The 20,951-nt window shown below is 48.1% G+C and overlaps 1 long non-coding RNA gene across 2 annotated transcripts; it reads left to right on the forward strand.

The window, feature by feature from the left end:
* Positions 1 to 50: 50 nt before the first annotated feature.
* Positions 51 to 17,750, forward strand: LOC123567525 (uncharacterized). 2 transcript variants are annotated; one of them, XR_012420325.1, is made up of 3 exons: positions 51 to 130; positions 283 to 470; positions 17,470 to 17,750. It is a non-coding gene; the product is annotated as an uncharacterized lncRNA (long non-coding RNA). The 2 variants fall into 2 exon arrangements; XR_006690505.3 differs by lacking the exon at positions 51 to 130 and having other exon boundaries at positions 180 to 470.
* The last annotated feature ends 3,201 nt before the right edge of the window (positions 17,751 to 20,951 follow it).

Here is a 20,951-nt window from a genome sequence, read left to right on the forward strand (position 1 = left end):
GTTCTTCCCCCTCCTCTCTGCTTCCCCCTCCTTCCTCCCCACTCCTTTCCAGATGTACAACGTAAACGCTCGGAAAACGAGTCGGAAAAGGGAGCGGAGAATTTCCTAATGAGGAAAGGAATCACTTCTGGTGGGTGGAGGAAGCCTGTATATGTGTGTGGGGTCTCCCTCAGTGCTTTAGGGAGGAGACTTTGGGGTCTAAAGCGACAGGAGACTCCTCTGGCATCCGGCCAACTGGGATTCCCCCTTGCCTTCCGGGGCCACCGGGTGCCTGGGTTCTAGCCAGCTGGATTTGGGACACAAGAGTTCAGGTACAGATACAGCGTTCGCAGTCAGCTTGCTAGAGGACCTACACCGGCTCCTCAAGTTCCGCTGCCTCCTCCTCCAAGCTGCTAGTATTGAAAACCCAGGAGTCTGGGGTCGTTCACCAGGAGGATTCTGCTCCAGTTTGTCCCCTTCTTGGTCCTACGGTATGTAAACCTCTGCTGAGCCCCTTCCTTGGATCTGACAGTTAACCAAAACCCTGCGAGTGGCTGGCCCCTCAGTACCTTCTTGATTAAACTCACCTGATTCCTACAAACCTGGAGAATTGTGAGGAGTGGTGGTGGCGGTGGGAAGTCTTGCAAAGGGACCCAACCTTCAGCTCCTAACGGCTGTAAACACTGGGAGCTCTGGCCAGGCACGGTGGCTCACACCTGTAATCCCAGCACTTTGGGATGCCCAGGTGGGCAGATCACCTGAGGCCAGGAGTTCAAGACCAGCCTGGCCAAAATGGCAAAACCCATCTCCACTAAAAATACAAAAATTAGCCGGATGTGGTGGTGTGCACCTGTAATCCCAGTTACTCGGGAACCTGAAGCAGGAGAATTACTTGAACCCAGGAGGCAGAGGCTGCAGTGAGCCAAGATTGCACCACTGCACTCTAGCCTGGGTGACAGAGCAAGGCTATCTCCAAAAAAAAAAAAAAAAAAAAAAAATCCAAAAACCAAAAACCAAAAAACACCAGCAGCTGAAACCCAGGACCCCATTCTTCCCAGATCCCCTGTGGAAGTAGAGGAAGGGACTCTAGTAAGGGAAGGCAGTGACCCCTGCCCCCCACCTCTTCCCCAAGCTCTGGCTCTGTGTGATGAGATCACTTTTCAGGATTCTAGCCTTTATCTTAGTCTGGGGGAGGGGGACTACGAGGCCTTTCAGTCCCTTTCCTCCAGGACTCCTCCCTTTCCAGAATATTACTCCTGAAGTCAACCCTGTCCCTTCTGTTCCCCAGTCCTCTGCCCCACTCTGGGCTGAAAGGCTCAGAATAAGAGTGCCCAGAGTCAATGTTGTTTTTCCTGCCATGACTCTCCCCCTCACTCTGCTACTCTACTTCCTGTCCCAAATCACCCATCTGCTTTTTTAAAAGCCCCTCTCCAGAGCCAGCTGCAGCCCAAGGGAGAGGCTGGCTGGCCAGACTGTGGGGCAATGCTGGCCCGTATCCCATCCTCACATCTGCAAGTCCTGACCCTTTCTTAGGTGAGGAACCCAAGGAATCTCTGGGTCAGGATCTTTAAGCCAAGCATTGCCAAAAAGGCAACCTTTAGGTGAAAGCTACTCAAGCCATGGGCTGGGAACCCCCTTTGGGAGGAGAAGGGCTGAGGCCTGATTGCTTTTTAGCCCAGCAAAGCACATGTGTATGAACCAAACACTCTCCTTTCTCAGTCTAGGCAAACTCTTTAGATTTTCCCAGGATTTGGGAGATTGGGGGTGGGGGTGGGGAGGGGTGCAGGGAAGGAGGTGCGTGACTCAGCTCCTCCCAGGAGCCTTGGTGGGGGACAGGGGACATAGCGTCCTGCCCGAGTCCTCCTCCCCACTCCACCCCCAGCCTTGGCCAACTCAAACAGGCCCCCTCCCTGTCCATTCCCTGCTCCTGTTTACACCGGGAGCCCCTTAGTCATTCTTTGGCTGGCCTTTCTACTCTCCCCAATATCCCTCCTCTCTTGGCTTTTTCTGCCCTTATAAGTCCTCTCCCAGTGGCCCCAACACCTCCTGCCTTTCCTCTCACCATGCCTGCCTTTGCCTGGTCCTCTCTTCCTCTGCTCAGGGTTCAGCCTGAACTTGGGGTCCCCTCCTAATTAGAGCTACTTCAGCACAGACCTCCAGGCCTGGAAGCTGACCTAGAAAGGACAGTGAGGAGGGGTAGAAGCCGTCAGTCCACTCTTCTTCAGAAGAGGAAATAGGTGTAGAGAGATGAAGTGATTTGTCCAGGGTCATATGGCTAGCCAGTTAGCGGTGAGTCTAGAACCTAAGTGTTTAGATTCCAAACCCACTGCCTTCTCCTCTGAGCCCACTGTCCCTCTAAATGCTCTATCTTCTCTCAGCTTTTTCTTTTCATCTTGTATATCTCTCAGCCTTTCTCTGGCCAAGGCTGTGTGTCTGCAAGTGCCTCTGTTTTTTCTCTGAAACCTGACCTCTTTGGTACCCTCTGTCTCTTCACTGCTCAGTAGGAATGATTTGCTGTGATGACTGACTGTTATGAATCACGGTCTGCTTGATGGAGAGGAAGAAGGTGAAGGGCAAGGCCAGGACACTCACCAGGCTCCTGTTGTCGCCAGCCTGCTTGCCTTGAAGGCTGGAGTTTTAGAACCAGAAGAGTGAACTTCCACAGAGGAGTTCAGGATACAGGTGCAAGTTCTAATGCCAGGAGTCATGCTGAATTTTAGTAGCGTGGAAGAAGGGTGGGGAGTACTGATAATGGTTTATTTAGCACATGCTGTATTCCTGGCCCTGGGCTTGACCTTTAATCTGCCTCTATCCCATTTATCCCAACTTATCCAGCACTGAAGGTATCATGATCCTCATTTTACTGTTAGGAAACTGAGGCCTGAAGGAGAGAAGTGACTAAGTGAAGGCCAACAGAAAGGGGCAGAGGTGAAATCCAAACCCAATCCCAGTAGATTTCTTTTTTTTTTTTGAGACGGAGTCTCGCTCTATCGCCCAGGCTGGAGTGCAGTGGCCGGATCTCAGCTCACTGCAAGCTCCGCCTCCCGGGTTCACGCCATTCTCCTGCCTCAGCCTCCCGAGTAGCTGGGACTACAGGCGCCTGCCACCTCGCCCGGCTAAGTTTTTGTATTTTTAGTAGAGACGGGGTTTCACTGTGTTACCCAGGATGGTCTCGATCTCCTGACCTCGTGATCCTCCCGTCTCGGCCTCCCAAAGTGCTGGGATTACAGGCTTGAGCCACCGCGCCCGGCCATCCCAGTAGATTTCAAAGCCATTGCTTTTCCCACTGCAATGTCAGCCCTGTAAACCAGGCTGGGTTTCTACAGGGGTATGGGGGAAGATCCTAGAGTAGGAATTATAACCTAGATCCATTGTCTTTGGGGTGGGGTGGGGAATATTGGGTATACAATCCATTAATCCTCTGAAACTGGATGGAAGTTTTTGTCCGTACGTATGTGATTTCTCTGGGGTGAGACTCAGTGGCTTCTTTAAGATTCTCAAATGCCTGGAAATTCTGAGAACACTGAGGCTGGATGCCTTGGTTTCAAGAAACAGACTCAGGTCTTGTTGGGCTGTAAAAAGCCTGGTTGGGTAGGGGTGGTGGAGGCTGAGGTGTCCATGAAATAAAACTTCCTAGGCCGGGCGCAGTGGCTCATGCCTATAATCCCAGCACTTTGGGAGGCCAAGGTGGGTGGATCACGAGGTCAGGAGTTCGAGATCAGCCTGGCCAACATGATGAAACCCTGTCTCTAGTAAAAATACAAAAATTAGCCAAGTGCGGTGGTGGGTGCCTGTAATCCCAGCTACTTGGGAAGCTGAGGCAGGAGAATTGCTTGAACCTGGGAGGCAGAGGTTGCAGTAAGCCGAGATTGCGCCATCACACTCCAGCCTGGGTGACAGAATGAGACTCCATCTCAAAAACAAAACAAAACAAAAACAAACAAGCAAATAAAGAAGTTGGATCTCACAGAGTGAAGGAAGGTGGGATATTTAGGAAAATTATGAAGCTGAAGGCGGGGATGGGGGGATTTCCAGAAGTAGAATAGGAGCCCAGTTATACCAGGATCCATTCTGTGTGTGTGTATGTGTATGTCTAATAGAGGGAAATTGGAAAGTACAGGAGTAGACCATCTGCACCCTCAGGCTCTGTTGCTGCTCTGACTCAGGTCTCTGCCTAGAGGAACTGAGGGCTCTGTCATCTGTGAGTCACCTCCACCATCCCCAACCCCTGTCTGACCCAGGAGAAACCCCTGCTCTGCATCCTATGCCTAAAATAAACCCAGACTCCTCTCCTTTTTCTATCCCCAGTTTGCACACAGCACAGGAGGGGTGGATGAAAGATGTTGACTAGGGTGACAAAAGCAGACATTAGCGATAAGATGCTTGGGTTCTTTTGTTGCTCCAGGACTCTGAACCCAGTGATTAAGACTGTGACTAGAGCCAGATGTGGTGGTTCACGCCTGTAATCTCAGCACTTTGGGAGGCTGAGGCGGGCAGATCATCTGAGGTCAGGAGTTTGAGACCAGCCTGGCTAACATGGTGAAACCCTGTCTCTACTAAAAATACAAAAAATTAGCTGGGTGTGGTGGCAGGAGCCTGTAATCCCAGCTACTCAGAAGTTTGAGGCAGGAAAATTGCTTGAACCCAGGAGGTGGCGGTGGCAGTGAGCTGAGATAGCACCACTGCACTCCAGCCTCGGCGACAGAGAGAGACTCAGACTCTTATGACTAGATACCTCTGTGGGGAAAAAACTGGGAGTTTTTCCAGGCGAGACTAGGTTGGGGAGGCACAGGGGGACAGGGACTAGGGGTGGGCACTGACAGGAGAGTGTCAGGAATCCAGATTAAGCAGATCAGTGGGAAGGAATTTCCCCCACTCTTGCTAATGTCTTCTCTTCCAAAAGTTCTTGAGTTTTTCTCAATTTATTTTTGGCATTTTTGGAGGCACCAGAATGCTACGACAAAATGTAACAACCCCAGATAGGAAGTTAAAAGGAAAACAAGATCCTCTGGGGTGTCCTAAACATTGACCTCATTTTATCTGCTCACTCAGGCCACCCCCATGTCTTTCCTTTCTCTCCCCTTTGCTGCCTTGTACCTACCTCTCGAGAGGAAAGGGGTGCCTGAAGCTTCTCAGCTCAAGGGCCTGGAAGTTAGAGGAGAGAACCATCCGGGGTGGGAGCTGTGGGTGGGAGTGTCAGCTTCCTGGGATGGCCTTCCCAGATGTAAGCACATCTGGAGCCCATCAGGAAGGGACCTGGAGCACCAGGATTCCCAGTGCACATCCGACTGGGGCTGTGAGGGGTTGAGGATGAGCCAGGCGTTTCCTCCCACCTCTACAAGTCCGACTGCCATTTCCAGCCCTCTCTTGGGAAGGATTATCAATCCCAGACAGAAAGGGCATCGGAAGAGGCTGGGGAGGAAGGCAGGAGGCCACAGATTGCACTCCAAACCCAGACATGCTATGTTACTAGCCTCAGCTCTTTCTGGCTTTATAGAGATAACAGCATCTCTGATCAGGTAGGAATCAGGGTGTGTGTGTGTGTGTAGAGCATAGTGTGCCATTAGTCCTTAACACAATGGCACAAAGTTGGGGATGGGGCCCAGCATGTCCCTCTCCTTGGTTTTCATAAGTCTTCCTCATGAGTTCTCTGGACCTCTAGCGCTCCTCATCTCTCTACCCCCAAACAAACACATACACTCCTTCCTTGGCTGCAAATTCCTCGCTGTCCATCATCACCTCACAATGAGCACATTTGTTTTCCAGGGATCATGTACAGGACTAAGAAGAATAGGTCCATCCCCTTGCCTTTCTCTTCAGGGAGAGCTAACCTGTTAGGGTGCTGAACTAGGGGATAAGTGGGGTTTACAGCAATTCCTGCAAAGGTTCCAGGTGTCCCCAGCAGCCAGTGCATAAAAGTAAAATGGAGAGTCTTGGGCTGATATTTATGAGCCCGGTGACACAGAACACTCCTGGGAAGCAGAGCCCCCTCCGTTTCTTCCAGAGCTATAACTTGAGGAGGCACAAAGCCTTAGAAGATTCTTAACCCCTGGACTCCAAGGTTGAGGCTTACTAAATTGAGATAATAGTATAAAAGAAGGTAATGTTGTATACAGTTTATACATTCACAATTCACAAGTGGTTACTTCTGGGTCTAATGTACAAAAATGTATTGAGCTTCCTGCTTTACCTGTAGTAAGTAAGAATACCCACACCCCCCACCTCTGGCCTCAGTCCTTGATTGGATTCAAAGCCCTAAGGGAGAAGCCAAGAGGAGGAGCTTTCTGACCCTTCGGTTTCTATTCCCTTCAACAGATGTCCAGCAGTTGGGATTTTGGATGCCTTCTTCCAGTCTCTAATCTACATGTGGCTAGAGGGTTCCAGATGATAGAATTGTGGAACTGGGAGGTAGGGTTAGGGCTTCCAGGTCTCTCAGATAGAAAAGGGGTGTGTGATGAGATTGACCTGGAAAGAAGAGAAGTTTGGGGTTTGATTAAAGAGCTGCGTGCCTAGGAACAGGAACAGTGGAATGGTACTCCAAGCTTTCACCTCTAGGGAGAGCGGCCCTCCCTTCAGGCCACACTCTTCCACCCAGTCGGCCACAGCTGGCCACACCCCCACAGCTGGCTGGGAAATCTCAACCCTACCCCTCTCTAGAAGCCGATTGCTTACAGATGTTCTAGGAAGGGGGGGTTGTTGAGAGGAGGAAGGGCAGGATAGGGGTAAAGGGAAGGAAAACTCAAGGAAGGAGGGAAGACTCACTGAAGGGAGAGAGGAAGTTGTGGTCAGGTGGGGAAGCCTGTCAGATGGTGAAGAAGTCAGAGAGAAAGAAACAGTTGAAGAAAGAACGAGAGAAAATGAAAAAAAAGGGTCTCATTTTCCCCTGAAATCCACCCTACTCTTTGCGGGCAAATTAATCTTCCTAACCTAAGGCTCTGATGATGTTACTTCTCAGATCAAAACCTTTCGTGTTGGCCAGGTGCGGTCGCGCAAGCCTGTAATCTCAGCACTCTGGGAGGCCGAGACGGGCCGATCACAAGGTCAGGAGATCGAGACCATCCTGGCTAACACCGTGAAACCCCGTCTCTACTAAAAAATACAAAAACTAGCTGGGCGAGGTGGTGGGTGCCTGTAGTCCCAGCTACTCGGGAGGCTGAGGCAGGAGAATGGCGTGAACCTGGGAGGCAGAGTTTGCAGTGAGCTGAGATCCTGCCACTGCACTCCAGCCCGGGCAAGAGAGCGAGACTCCGTCTCAAAAAAAAAAAAAAAAAACAAAAAAAAACCAAAACCTTTCGTGGCTCCAACATTTTAACTAATAAAGACCTCAGTCTGCTCTAAGTTCCTAGAATTGTGTAAGGGACATTAATTAATAAATGCCATTGATCTAAGTAGTATACATTTTGAATGCTTACTATGTATAAAGCTCTGTGGGTTATGCTGGGGAGAATAAGGAGGGAGAAGGAGGGGGAAATGGGTTAGGTTGGAGACATAAATAAGAGCAAAGACGTAGACAGAGAGGGTTTAGAGAGAGGAAAAGACAGAGTGGCTAGGGATTGGTGAAGGAGAAGTGGGTGGAGGAACCAGGAAGGAGGATCCTAGAAAGATGGTAGGTGAGAGGAAAGGAGACAGGAAGGGGGAAGCACACAACAGAGAGGAGGGATAGAGGGAAAGGAACGTGAGGAGAGGGAGGGCAGGGGTGCAGAGTCACGGAGAGTGGGAAATAGACTTTGGAAGACTGGATTAAGGGACTCATCCTTTCCTCCTGCCAGGTCAGGAGTTCTTCATTGGCCGATGAGAGGTAGTGTGGAACACCGGTCTGTTCCTTCCTCTGCCACCCCCAGCTTTCCATTTAGGACACAGCTTTCTATGTCTTTTGTCATTTTGGGGTCATTGAGTTGAATCTACTCTTTCTTGAGTTCCCCACCCTCCCCCTCCCACCCCTGGGAAGATGACTTTCTGAAGTGGCTTTCTGAAGTCATCTTCCCCCACTTCTTACACTGCAAGCTAGTCTCCCTTGTCTTTTTTGGTCTATCTTTGGATTTATTTCCCTGAAGTGGGTATGCAGGAATGAAGCAGACTAGAGGTGCTTCCAGATCTGTTCTGCCCTTCATCAGTGTCCACCCTTCCCCTCTGAACCAGTCCAAGACTGCGACATTTGTGTCAGAAGTCCCTTTGGCCCCTTTCCTGCTCCTGAATCCCTGGAGTGGTATTTGGAGGTGGGAGGAGGGGTAAGGTCCGAAGTGGAAAGTCTGACGCTGAGTCCAGGCCCCCAGCCCCACTCAGACTGGCTGAGCTCATCTCTCCAAGCAACCGCAGCTGGACATTTTCCATGTGATCACCTCAGGGAGGGGGGCTGGGTTCCAGAAACGCAGACAGAGCTGACTATCACAGCTTAGGAACAGAGCACCCTCAGGTGCCGCCTCTCCACCTTCTCCTGTGTTCTGCATGGGAAAGCCCTGGGAGAGTAGCAAGGAAAGGAGAAACAGGTCTGGAGAAGGGCCAAACCTGGAATATATTTTGGGTCCACGTTGGCCCAGGTTTCTACATCTTTCTCATGTTCACCATTTGTGCCGGCCAGGCTGGGAAAAGATCCTGTGTGATGTGAATGTGCCTGTGAGGTGAAAACCTCCCTCTGTGTGTGTGTATGGTCTGAAAATCTGAACGTGTTTGTGTTGGTGTATTTGCATGGGTGTACTTTATCCTGAGCTGTCAATCGGCTAAAGTTGGGGTGCGTGTGTGTGAGGTGTGATTGCCCCTGCTCTCATACTAGTGCAGTGGGAGGTGAGATAGCAGTTTGGGGAAGAGGGCTGCCTGTTCTTAAAACTCTCCCAACCCTCCCCACCACCACGTCCCTTCCCAAACTCATGGTGTTCTCTTTCAACTGCAGATACTGGAGGGCCAGAGAAAGCAAGCTTGAAACAGAGAGGAATGGGTCACTTTGGTGGAGGAAATTGGGGTAAGGGGGCTTCTGGAACTGGCTGACACGGGAGTGATCATCTAGCTATGATACAGGAGCTGCTTTGAGAATAGCCCTGGCCTCTGCCATGAAGGCTGCTGAGCTGGAAGCTTTAGAGGGCGTTTCGTGTGGGTCTCTGCTCTCCTTTCCCCACTCCCCCTGGGCCTGAGATGTCTGGACAGGCTGGAGGAGGTTGGTGGGGAGGCAGGGAAGGGGATGGGCAGGAAGCACTTGGCTGTTTGTTCCCTCTCTTTCCTGACTCCTTTGTGGCAGCAGGCTGGCTTCCTTCCTTCTCTCAGCATCTTGGCTCCCGGCTCATTTCCGCTCTTATGCCCTTAGTCTAGCTCTCAGTCTTGCACAGGGGAGTTTTTCCAAGCCGGGTCTTCTGGGCACAGGGACTCCTAGATAAGTGGGGTAGGGGCTGAGGAATGCAAATGAGATGTCAGTGTACCGTTCCCTCAGCCCATTCAAAGTCTGTAGCCCTGGATTGAATGAACTGGAGGAGAAGCTTATTTGCCAGGGGATGGGAAGCAGAAACCCAGGTGTTTGGTTACCTGGGGCCTGCCTCTCCTTCAGCCTGAGATGTGGAGAGAGCAGGGCTGGAAAGGCTCCCTACCCCCACCTCAGCCTCGCTTCCCTCTCTTCGTCCCTACTTGGCTGTCCTTGCTTCAGTCTGCCCCTGCCCCACCTCCCACCTCCAGCTACTGCCCTACAAGTCAAGGAATGTAAGTTTTATTTCTCACCCTCTCATTGATTAGTCATGGGCACCCCGATCCCCACGGGAACCGTTACTCACCCTTGGGCCCCCCCTCATCAGCAGTCTCCCCAGAACTGGCTGAATTCCTGTAGGAGGAGTTCACAGCCAGCCGTTGGACTTGGGGGGAGGTAGTGGGGGTTGTGGGTGGTGGGCAGTGTCCTAGAGACAGCCACTTTTGGAACAGTGGTTTGACCTTATTATGGCCCGGAAGCATGAGTCTCTCTCCTCCCAGCACACACATACATACACAGGGACGTGGCACTCCTGGTTCTAGCTACTTTAATCACCATGGGTATTTTGTCAGAAGAGGTGAGGCTGGGGTAGGGAAAGTGTCCTGTGACTGTCTGGAGAAGGGCCCAAAGCAACTGAATATTTAGTCTCTTCACTGGTGCTGGCTTTGGGGGCCAGGACTAGGGCCTGGGGCCTGCTCTTTGGACTTGGCTGAGTGCCCAGGCCTGGCCTCTGTCTCCCAGAATCAGACGGGGGCCTTTCCCAATAAGGAGCTTCCCAACTCTGGGTCCACTTCCCTGTTGCCCCCACCCCTTCTCCCCTCTAACAGCTCTTCTGCCCTAAAATGGCCACGTTTTTTCTTTCTTCTTCCCTCCCCTACACCCAGGTTTGGGCCCCAGGGGTAGAGCTGGGGGTTGGCTAAGGGTAAGACTGTACAAGGGCCAGATGGGCAGGTTTGGAGAAGGGTAATGAGATCCCAGGAAGAGAGAGGAACCATGCCACATGGCTCAAGTATGTATGGGGGGTGGAGGTGGAGGCACAGCTTCCTGGAGTTATTGTCTCTCCTATAATAATAATAGCTTATGCTTTATGCTACATAGTATGCATTCTAAGAGCTTTGTATGTATTAACTTGTTTAATTGGCACTGCCCCTCTATCAGGGAGGTACTATTGACCTATTCCATAAAATGAGGAAACTGAGGCACAAACTTGCCCAAGGTAAGCAGAAGAGCTGGGATTCAAACCCAAGCAATCTGGCTTTACTTTAGGAAAGACCAGTCCACTAGGTTTATCTTTGGAATGCTGGAGACTCACTGGCAAAGGCAAAAGGAATGCCTTTATGAGGCTTATGGGGTGGTCATGCTCACAGAAGCTGCTGGTCAAGTGTACCCCACTTTGGACCTAGGTGTTAGATTCAGACTAAACACTTTCAAAGAAAGCCATTGACCCATTCTTCTTTTCCTTTTTAAACTAATTCTTTGTTTGTTTGTAGGAACAGGGTCTCACTATGTTTGCCTAGGCTGGTCTCGAACTCCTCGGCTCAAGTGATCCTCCTGCCTTGGCCTCCTAAAGTGTTGGGATTACAGGAATGAGCCACTGTGCTCAGCAACAAATTCACTTTTTAAAAACAAATCTAGGCCGGGCGCGGTGGCTCACACCTGTAATCCCAGCACTTTGGGAGGCCAAGGCGGGTGGATTGCCTGAGTTCAGGAGTTTGAGACCAGCCTGGGCAACATGGTGAAACCTCGTCTCTACTAAAATACAAAAAATTAGCTGGGCATGGTGGCGCACGCCTGTAATCCCAGCTGCTTGAGGAGGCTGAGGCATGAGAATTGCTTGAAACTGGGAGGTGGAGGTTGCAGTGAGCCAAGATCATGCCACTGCACTCCAGCCTGGGCAAAAGAGTAAGACACTGTCTCAAAAAAACAACAAGGCTGGGTGCGGTGGCTCACACCTGTAATCCCAGCACTTTCGGAGGCTGAGGCGGGTGGATCACGAGGTCAGGAGATCGAGACCATTCTGGCTAACATGGTGAAACCCTGTCTCTACTAAAAATACAAAAAATTAGCTGGGTGTGGCGGCGGGCGCTTGTAGTCCCAGCTACTCGGGAGGCTGAGGCAGGAGAATGGCGTAAACCCGGGAGGCAGAGCTTGCAGTGAGCTGAGATTGTGCCACTGCACTCCAGCCTGGGAGACAGAGTGAGACTCCGTCTCAAAAAAACAAAACAAAACAAAAAAACAAACACAAAAAACCCCCCAAATCTATTGATCTATTGTTGATGTGCAAATGACATACACGTTAGCACAGAAGCCATCTAAGTGTGACTGGAGGTGGAGGAAGGGAAGAATGCAAGAAGGGGCAGATATAAGGATTAGAGAAGACCCGGGAAAATAAGGAAGAAGCCAGTAAGCTTGTATGTGGAGGGACTTACTTGAGCCTTTCTCCAGCTTTTGCTCATGTTTTAGGTAGTTAAAAATAGTGATTTATTCTACTCACTGAGAGAGAGAAATGAAGAAGGGGATGAGAATTCTTTTTCCCTTGAAAGCACACAGGGACTCCCTGGGCTGAATCCAGGTACTTGACTTGGAAGTTCCAACTTGAGCAAGTCTGCCCTTCTTTGGCTTTCAATTTTGTCTTTCCTAAATCAAAGAAATTGGGCTAGGTGAGCCTTGAGGTTCCATCTTACCCCAACACATTCAGATTCTCATACAGGAACTCCGGGGAAAACCAGGGTTGGGGCTGGAGTCCTTGTGTGGGGGCTAGGAATAAACAAATAATTGGTAACCAGGATGAGCTCAGTGATCTAGGGGAAAGGCTCTGTAGGGGGTGATGGGAAGGAAGCCAGGGAAGGAGAGGCCAGACCCCAGAAAACTGAATGGAGCATGGATTCATTCATTCATGCAACCATGTACTTTCAGAAACTAAAACCTAGGAATCTGAGCTTCCCATCCAACAAGGTTATAATAAGCCCATGGGCTCTAGATGCCTAGGAAGGGCAAACTCCCAGTTCCCTCCCCAATTTTTGAGATATTACAGGAGAAAACAGCTAATAGTTATCCAGTACCACGTATAGATCTAAGCATTTTACATATGTGACCTCATTTAACCTCAAAATAATCCTATGAAGCAGCATTTTGTATCTTTCAAATTGATTTCCTCATTTAATCCTCCTCAACTATTCTCTAAAGTTAACAAGGGCATTTGATTGATGAGGAATCTTTAAAAGTGAGAAAAGAAGAAACTAGATTTGTAGTAGGATTTTCTAAGTGGTAAAGGTGGGAGCCCCTGGAAGGAGTTAGAGGGCTCTCACTTCCTAGCAAGGTATTTTCTGACTCTAGGCTTCCCGATTGTGGGGGGTGGGAGAGTGCTTTCCAGCTCTTGACAAATGGCAGATAAAGATATGCATCAAGTTACTGATCAGGAGCAAGAAAATGGCACTCTGATGTCTTTGAGAATGTTTATAAGAAGTCTCTAGACATAGAAACAATCACAGGATTGAGGATTACCTTAAATCTGCAAAGAGAGCTTGAGAGGCCAGAGGTAGAATTCTGAGTGAGTTAGCTCCCCTTTGTTTCTACCAGCTACTGGTCAACAGCAGGAGAGAAGGAAATTAGATATATGGAGGGATTTACCTATTGTTTGGGGCTGATAGAATCCTGCCTCCTGTGGGTAATAGTGAAGTTAATTCTTCTATCACTGTAATCAGCAGGAGCTACAGGTGTGAGTGGTAGTGTTAGTGGAGAGGGGGGATGGTAGTGAGGATGGGATTGCCTGGAAGACCTCTGACCAGCTAGAAGAGCCTGAGATTTTGAGAGGGAGGAGAGAATTTGCCAGACGGGTACTTGCGGGGAGGGTCCAAGTGTTTGGGCTCCAGCCTGGGGTGAAGTCAGAGACATAAATCACACCTCCCAACTGCCTGTTTCCGCTTTGAGCTCAGTTCCCAGCCAAAAGCCCAGCTAGCCTGCCAGAGGAGTGAGCGCGTGGATGGGGGTGGGGCCAAAGAGCTGGAAGCTGGTGATTGGGAATGGGCGTCATCAGCTGGGAATCTGGTCTCATCAGGGTCATGAAATGGACTCAAAGCCAGGGCTGGTAGAGCAGGGAGCCCAGGGATTTCAACAGAACTGCTCTGTAGATGCCTCATGCCACGCGAGACACACCCACAACCACACCCTGTTTGCTGACTTCTCTCCCACACATAAAAACCACTGGGACATGCCTAGAGGCACAGACACCTACACAGACACACCCCCGCCCCCATCCAGCTGTTGCTCACTTGTGCCAGAAAACTCTACGTCTTCTGGATAAGTAGAACTAGGAGAAATGAGTGAGGGTTGAGAGATAAGGAGGATCCTGATCTTCGTTAAGATCTGGAAACACTTTTCTCTAGTAATCTTAAAGGCCTGCTCTGTGTTATCTTTTTGCCCTTCCCCACTGGGGATGGGTCTGGGTGATTTCCCTTCTCACTTTAGGAGAACCTCAGTGGTCTGTCGTCCTCTTGGTGGGTAGTGCCTCCTAATCACAGTGATGGCAGAACAGGAGGCAAGAGATTGAGTGTGCATGTTGGGCGGGGTAGGTGTTTGAGGGCAGGAAGTCCAGAAAGCCACTCAGACAATGGCCTTTTCCGCGCGCTTGGGTCCAGGCTGCTGGATCCTGTCTGACCCTAACAGCACCTCCTATTTTTCCCTCTGGTTAGCTTCCCACTCATACTCATTTCGGGGCATATAGGAGAGGCAGGATTCCTTTGGAGGAAAGGTGTCCTGTCCATCAGTCCTTTTCCAGGCGACTGTTCTGGGTTGACCACAAGGATTTGGGGGCATAAGTAACCTTATCAAGCCTGGGACCACCCCACCCATGCCTAGTGTCCTCTTAAATGTAGCATTTGTTATGGCCCCTACATGGTACAGCTGTAAGCACTTTGACATCTTAAGGGAATCATGAGGCTTTAATTTTGGGCTAAGTTTGTCCCATTTTGTTTTCTGAATTGTCTGTATCCTATCAGACTGAAAACTTGAATAAAGCAAAGATTGTGTCTGTCAATTGGTACAGCCCTGGACCAGCATTAGGAAAATAATATATGTCTTTTGATATTCAAGGTGACAATATGATTACACTGAAGAGAGAAGATGTTGGGAATGCTGGGATATATTTTTTCCTAGAAAAGTGAGGGTAGGTCACAGCTACCATGGCCACTTAAATGGGGGTAAACTGACCCTGAGGTCTCCAATCTCTCCATTCTCCTGACCTGTACTGGGGAGAACCAGAAAGCTTCTTTCAAATACACCTTCTACTTAAGTCATTTGGGTCTCAGTGTCTCAGCACTGTCTCACTAATATGCCCATTTTGTCTTCAGCTTTGCGCCTGTGATTTCAGTGTCTGGAATGCACTGTCCTCTGTATTGGTCATCAAGGCCCATCCAAGCAAGCCCTGCATAAGCTTCCCCATCTCATTCTTTATTTTATTTTAAAATATTTATTTATTTATTTGAGATGAAGTCTTGCTCTGTTACCCAGTCTGGAGTGCAGTGGCATGATCTTGGCTCACTGCAACCTCCGCCTCCTAGTGATTCTCCTGCCTCAGCCTCCTGAATATCTGGGATTACAGGCGCCCACCACCAGGTCTGGCCAATTTTTATATTTTCAGTAGAGACGGGGTTTTACCATGTTGGCCAGGCTGGTCTTGAACTCCTGACCTCAAGTGATCTGCCTGCCTTGGCCTTCCAAAGTGCTGGGATGACAGGCGTGAGCCACTGAGCCCGGCCTTCCCCAGCTCATTCTAAATCTCGGCAATGTGCCACTCTTCTGAAGTCCTAGGCTTATAGTCTGGAGTACATGGTCTAGCACTTAATTATCCAGGGTATTAATGAAGTCCTTGGATAATTTAGAAATTGAATACATTTGGATGCACCTATGATAGAAGCAACTCTAAATATTTTATGAAAGCATATTCCATAGAATTTTTTTTTTTTTTTAGACTGAGTCTTGCTGTGTTGTCCAGGCTGGAGTGCAATGGCGTGATCTTGGCTCACTGCAACCACTGCCTGCCAGGTTCAAGCGATTCTTCTGCCTCAGTCTCCTGAGTAGCTGGGATTACAGGCATGCGCCACCACCCCCAGCTAATTTTTGTATTTTTAGTAGAGACGGGGTTCCACCATGTTGGTCAGGTTGGTCTCGAACTCCTGACCTTGTGATCTGCCTGGGTCAGCCTCCCAAAGTGCTGGGATTACAGACATGAGCCACTGCGCCTGGCCAGAATTTTTAATGATAATGTTTGCTTTTTGTTAATGTGCTTTTATTTTGCACAGGGAAGTCATCTGAAAAGACTTGAGTTTGAATGTTGCCTTCCTTACTTAATAGATATGTAACCTTGGCAAGTTACTTAACCTCCTTGGGTCTCAATATCTTAATCTGTAAAATGGTAGTAATATCTTTCTCATAGATTTGTTGGGATAATGAAACTAATATGCTATATGTATGGTTACAGTACTTGGTTGTAAATATTAAAGCCTCATTCAGTCTGTTTGATAAATCTGAAATCTATTTAAACTCTGATGTGCTCTCTGTAATACTGTTTTTTTTTTTTTGAGATGGAGTCTCACTCTGTCGCCCAGGCTGGAGTGCAGTGGTGTGATCTGGGCTCACTGCAACCTCCACCTCCTGGGGTTCAAGTGATTCTCGTGCCTCAGCCTCCTGAGTAGCTGGGATTGAATGTAATGTATTTTATAGATCAAGTCCCAGCACAAACACTAATTCCTCCAAGAAGCCTTCATTAATCCCCCACCCAGTACTCCTGATTTCACTAGTCACAGCACCTACCCCACTATATTGTATCTTCCTGTTTGTCTCTCCTTTTAGACTAAGTTCTGTGAGGTAAGGATCCTGTTTACTTCTGTTTTTCCACTGCCAAGCACATTACCTGGATAAACAAATATTTGAATAAGTTGAGCCTATTTTTAAAGCAATGGTAAACATAACACAGCAACATTACAAAACTAATTTCTGAATTGTATGACATTGTTTTTTACAAGGTGGTCTTCTAGCAAGATAGCATTTCTTACTATCATGTTTTTAATGTGCATCTAATTACTGAATTGGATCCAGAGATGTGGTCCAATTACTTGTTAACTTTTGTCACCTGACCTGTCCCCACAACTTATATTTTGTAAGTGTGGCAGAGACCACTAATTCTTATGGTCCTCTCTTCTTCCTTTTAATAGCATGACTCTGCTACCCTGCTCTCCACACAGTAAATCTTAGCAGGGTGCATGGCTGCCAGCTAGATACTACACTGTCCAGCCTCTCTTGCAATTAGAGGTGGTCCCATAACTATGTTCTGGTCAATGGAATGTGAGTGAAGCAATGTGTGTAACTTCTGGGTCATGTCTTTAAAAAGGAAAGGTAGTTGCTCTCTCACTCTTTCATCCTTCTGCTTGCTATGACATGGTGACACATTAAGCAGCCACCATGGACCCAGAGATGCAAGCCTTTTCTATCAAAGACCATCTACTCCATATATCTCTGTACTAGTACTTTATTTGAAGTAAGAGGCTCACTATATTTGTGGGTTTCTTTGTTGTAGCAGCATGGCTGATATCCTTTGAGTGAAAATTAAGATAACCATATAATTCATTAAATCCCTTAGCCTACTCTGAAGAATGTTTTCAAGGAGCGCAAAATACAAACCAAGTTTCAATGAAAATAGAGTTTACTGAAGTTACTTATTCAATGGCATTTTGTGAAAAACTATGAAATTTATTCTATCATGAGCATATTCAAAGTTCTAGGTTTATAAACATAGTAGCTCTTCTATTTAGCATTGCTTTTTAGCATAACTTTGAAATCCCAGATAGATTATGTGGTAGCCTCCAAGATGGCCTCATTGACCTTCCTCTCTTGGTATTCTTGCCCTTTCTGTTTTCCCTTCCTATGCTGAATGACGGCTGGCCCATGTAACCAACACAATACTGTGGAAGTGACATGTGTAACTTTTAACACAAAATCATAAGAGACATTGCAGTTTCCACCATGGTCTCTCTCGGATCTCTTGCCAGCCACCAAGCAGCCAGCAAGCAGCCCTATGGAGAGGCCAATGTGGAGAGAAACTGAGGCCTTCCACCAAAAGCCAGCACCAACTTGCCATCCATGTGTGTGAACCTGCTTGCAGTACAGAGTGGTCAACCCCAGTCAAGCTTTCAGATAACTACAGCCCTAGCTGACATCTTGACTACAGCTTCAAGAGCGATATCAAGGCAGAACGTCTTCGCTAAACTGCCCTTGAATTCCTGACCCACAGAAACTGAAAGAGAGAATAAATGTTTATTGTTATTTCAAGTGACTACATTCTGGGGGTAACTTCTTATGTATAGATAACATATACTATAAATTTCTTGAAAGTAAGATTTATGACTTATACTTATTTTACCTCAAGTTATTGTTATCAACTACTCTCCCACCCCTAACCTAGGTGATTAGAGCATACTACAACATCTGATACGTGAGATGTGAAATGATATTCTCTTTGAAATTCAGCATAGGTTAACTCAGTGAGAGAAAACAACATATTAATTAGTCTGACTAGCTTTTCCTCCCTGAGGGCATTTAAGATTTCTCAGGGTGGAGGTGAGGAGAAGTGGTAGAACTCAGGTCTCAGATGAGTATTGTTACTTGTCATACTGGAATCTCCCCAAATTCTCTGTTGTCAGTAGTTAAGTTGAATATTTTCTTCAGACTGAGTGTGTATGAAAGCTCTGGTAAATGGAATGTTTCCAATATCCTATGGAAACTCACCTGGGCAAAGGAAGTGAATCAATGTCTGGAAGGAAAGTAAAGGCATTCCTCTCTTCACAGGATAAATTCAGGGACAGGTCCTTTACTAGGGACCAGGTGAAAACTGCACAGGCAGGAAGAACTAACAGTCAGCCCACTGTGAATATAAAGGGGCAGGAAGAGACTAGTGAGGAAGGGCAGCAGCTGCTGCTGCTGCTGGTGGTGGGGTTGGGTGGGCAGTGGAGCAGAGATCAGAGACAGATTGGCTTTAGACCCAAAATTTATCTACATATATTTAAAGATAGGATCTTACTCTATTACTCAGGCTGAAGTGCAGTGGCCTGATCATAGCTCACTGCAACCTCAAACTCCTGGGCTCATACCATCCTCTCACTTAGGCCTCCTGAGTAGGTGGGACTACAGGCATGTACCACTGTACCTGGCTAATTTTATTTTATTTTATTTTTTTTGAGATGGAGTTTCACTCTTGTCTCCCAGGCTGGAGTGCAATGGCACGATCTTGGCTCACTGTAACCTCCACCTCCCGGGTTCAAGCCATTCTCCTGCCTCAGCCTCCAGGGTAGCTGAGATTACAGGCACCTGCCACCATGCCTGGCTAACTTGTGGATTTTTTTTTTTTTTAAAGTAGAGACGGGGTTTCACCATGTTGGTCAGGCTGGCTTTGAACTCCTGACCTCAGGTGATCCATTCGTCTTGGCCTCCCAAAGTGCTGGGATTACATGTGTGAGCCACTGCGCTCGGCCTAATTTTACTTTTTGTAGAGACAGGGCTCTTGCTATGTTGCCCAGGCTGGTCTCAAATTCCCGACCTCAAGCAATCCTCTTGTCTTGGCCTTCCAAAGTGCTGGGATTACAGTTATGAACCACTGTGCCTGGCTTTGATACATATTAATATGATGAATATTACCCAGATGAGCATCACTTTCTTCTTGAAATAGTAGTTTTAGATTGTTTTCGTTACAAGGCTGACTGGAGCCTCCAGCCTTCTCACTCTGCAAAAGATTAGGAGATCTGCATCTCTGATATTCAAATCCCTATAGTGGGTCCCCAGTGGTGGGAAACAGTGGGAAAGGGACATTGGGAGCTCAGAACTGTCATTTCCCCACTGCTTTAGTACTCAGTTCCCTTAGCTCAGACAGCTTATGTCTGGGGTCACATGGGGTTCTGTGGGTGCTAGACTGGTCACCTTTAACAAGGCAAAGTAAATTACTTCTCAGAACTGAACAGCAGATGTTGGAGGAGGACAATATTCTAGATATCATCTAGCCCAATGTCCTCATTTTAAACAAGGCCCAGAGAAAGGAAATGACTTGCCCAAGGTCATACAGCTAATGTGGGACAGAATTCAGGTGTCTTTATTCCAAGTCAGCTCTTTCCATCATGCCACATTTGCTTTCACTCATTAGGATAAAATCATATTCCATTTTTTCCTACTGACTCCCAACTTCCAGTTCTGGGTTGGGAAAGGTCAATTTCCAGACTTTTCTTTTCTAAGGATAGGACCAAGAGACTTCGCTACTATTTTTAGGCAAAATAGAGCGTTACCTCCTTTCCCTGCCTCTCTTTCCCCTGTTGTTTTCAATGAGGAACTGAGTCTATTTCTCTATGGCAGGAGGTCTCTCAAGTTCTGAGTTCCATTCAGTTTGTGGCAGGGAAGCTGATAGGCACAATGCTGTGGGATGCCCTTCACCTTGGCAGGCTGATTGTACCCAACTGGTGGTCATGGCCTAGTGCCCATTGGCAGGCAGGGTGTCCACTCATGCATTAACTTGATGTCTGTTGTCCATGGATGCCAGATGGCTGGCTGAATACCTATAGTGCATCTTGTCTGGTCTGCAGTTCCTGGTTTGTGTCACTTTTAGATTTGAACATGTGTGAGAATTTTAGGAGGGTGGTCGCTCCACGGATTTAAGATACTGGCATTTCCAGATTGGCAGAAGGGAGGACACCTTACTGCCAACCTAGAATCTGTGCTGGATAGCACAAGACCTGGACTTCAGGAAAGTTCTTAAAATGTCTCTGTGATCTCTCTCTTCCCAACACTCCCCCACTGTAGAGTTCTTGGTGTCACTCCTCCCTACATGGTATGTATCTCCGTCTCAGGCCAGTGTCTAAGAATGGGAAGGCAGAGAAGTGACGTATGTGTGCGTTAGGATGAGTGGACTGGGAAGGAGAAAAGGCACCCTGCTTACTCGTTCCCACAGACTCAGAAGACTCTGGAAGCTACCTAATGCCCTAAAATTTCCACTGCAGTCCCAGACAACCTTAGACTATATCTCCACCTACTGGACACCAAGGAGATTGACAACACTGTCTCAGTTTTTTCTTTAGAACTAGCATAGAGCCTAAAACCTCATCAATACTCTACGGTTTTTTTTTTTTTTTTTTTTTTTTTTTTTTTTTTTTTTTTTTTTTTTTTTTTTTTTTTGAGACGGAGTCTTGCTCTGTCGCCCAGGCTGGAGTGCAGTGGCCAGATCTCAGCTCACTGCAAGCTCCTCCTCTCGGGTTCACGCCATTCTCCTGCCTCAGCCTCCCGAGTAGCTGGGACTACAGGCCCCCGCCACTTCGCCCGGCTAGTTTTTTGTATTTTTTAGTAGAGACGGGGTTTCACGGTGTTAGCCAGGATGGTCTTGATCTCCTGACCTCGTGATCCGCCCGTCTCGGCCTCCCAAAGTGCTGGGATTACAGGCTTGAGCCACCGCGCCCGGCCAATACTCTACATTTATCCCAAGGTTAAATCATTCCTT

Source organism: Macaca fascicularis, chromosome 11, assembly GCF_037993035.2.
Source record: "Macaca fascicularis isolate 582-1 chromosome 11, T2T-MFA8v1.1".
NCBI classification, from domain to species: domain Eukaryota; kingdom Metazoa; phylum Chordata; class Mammalia; order Primates; family Cercopithecidae; genus Macaca; species Macaca fascicularis.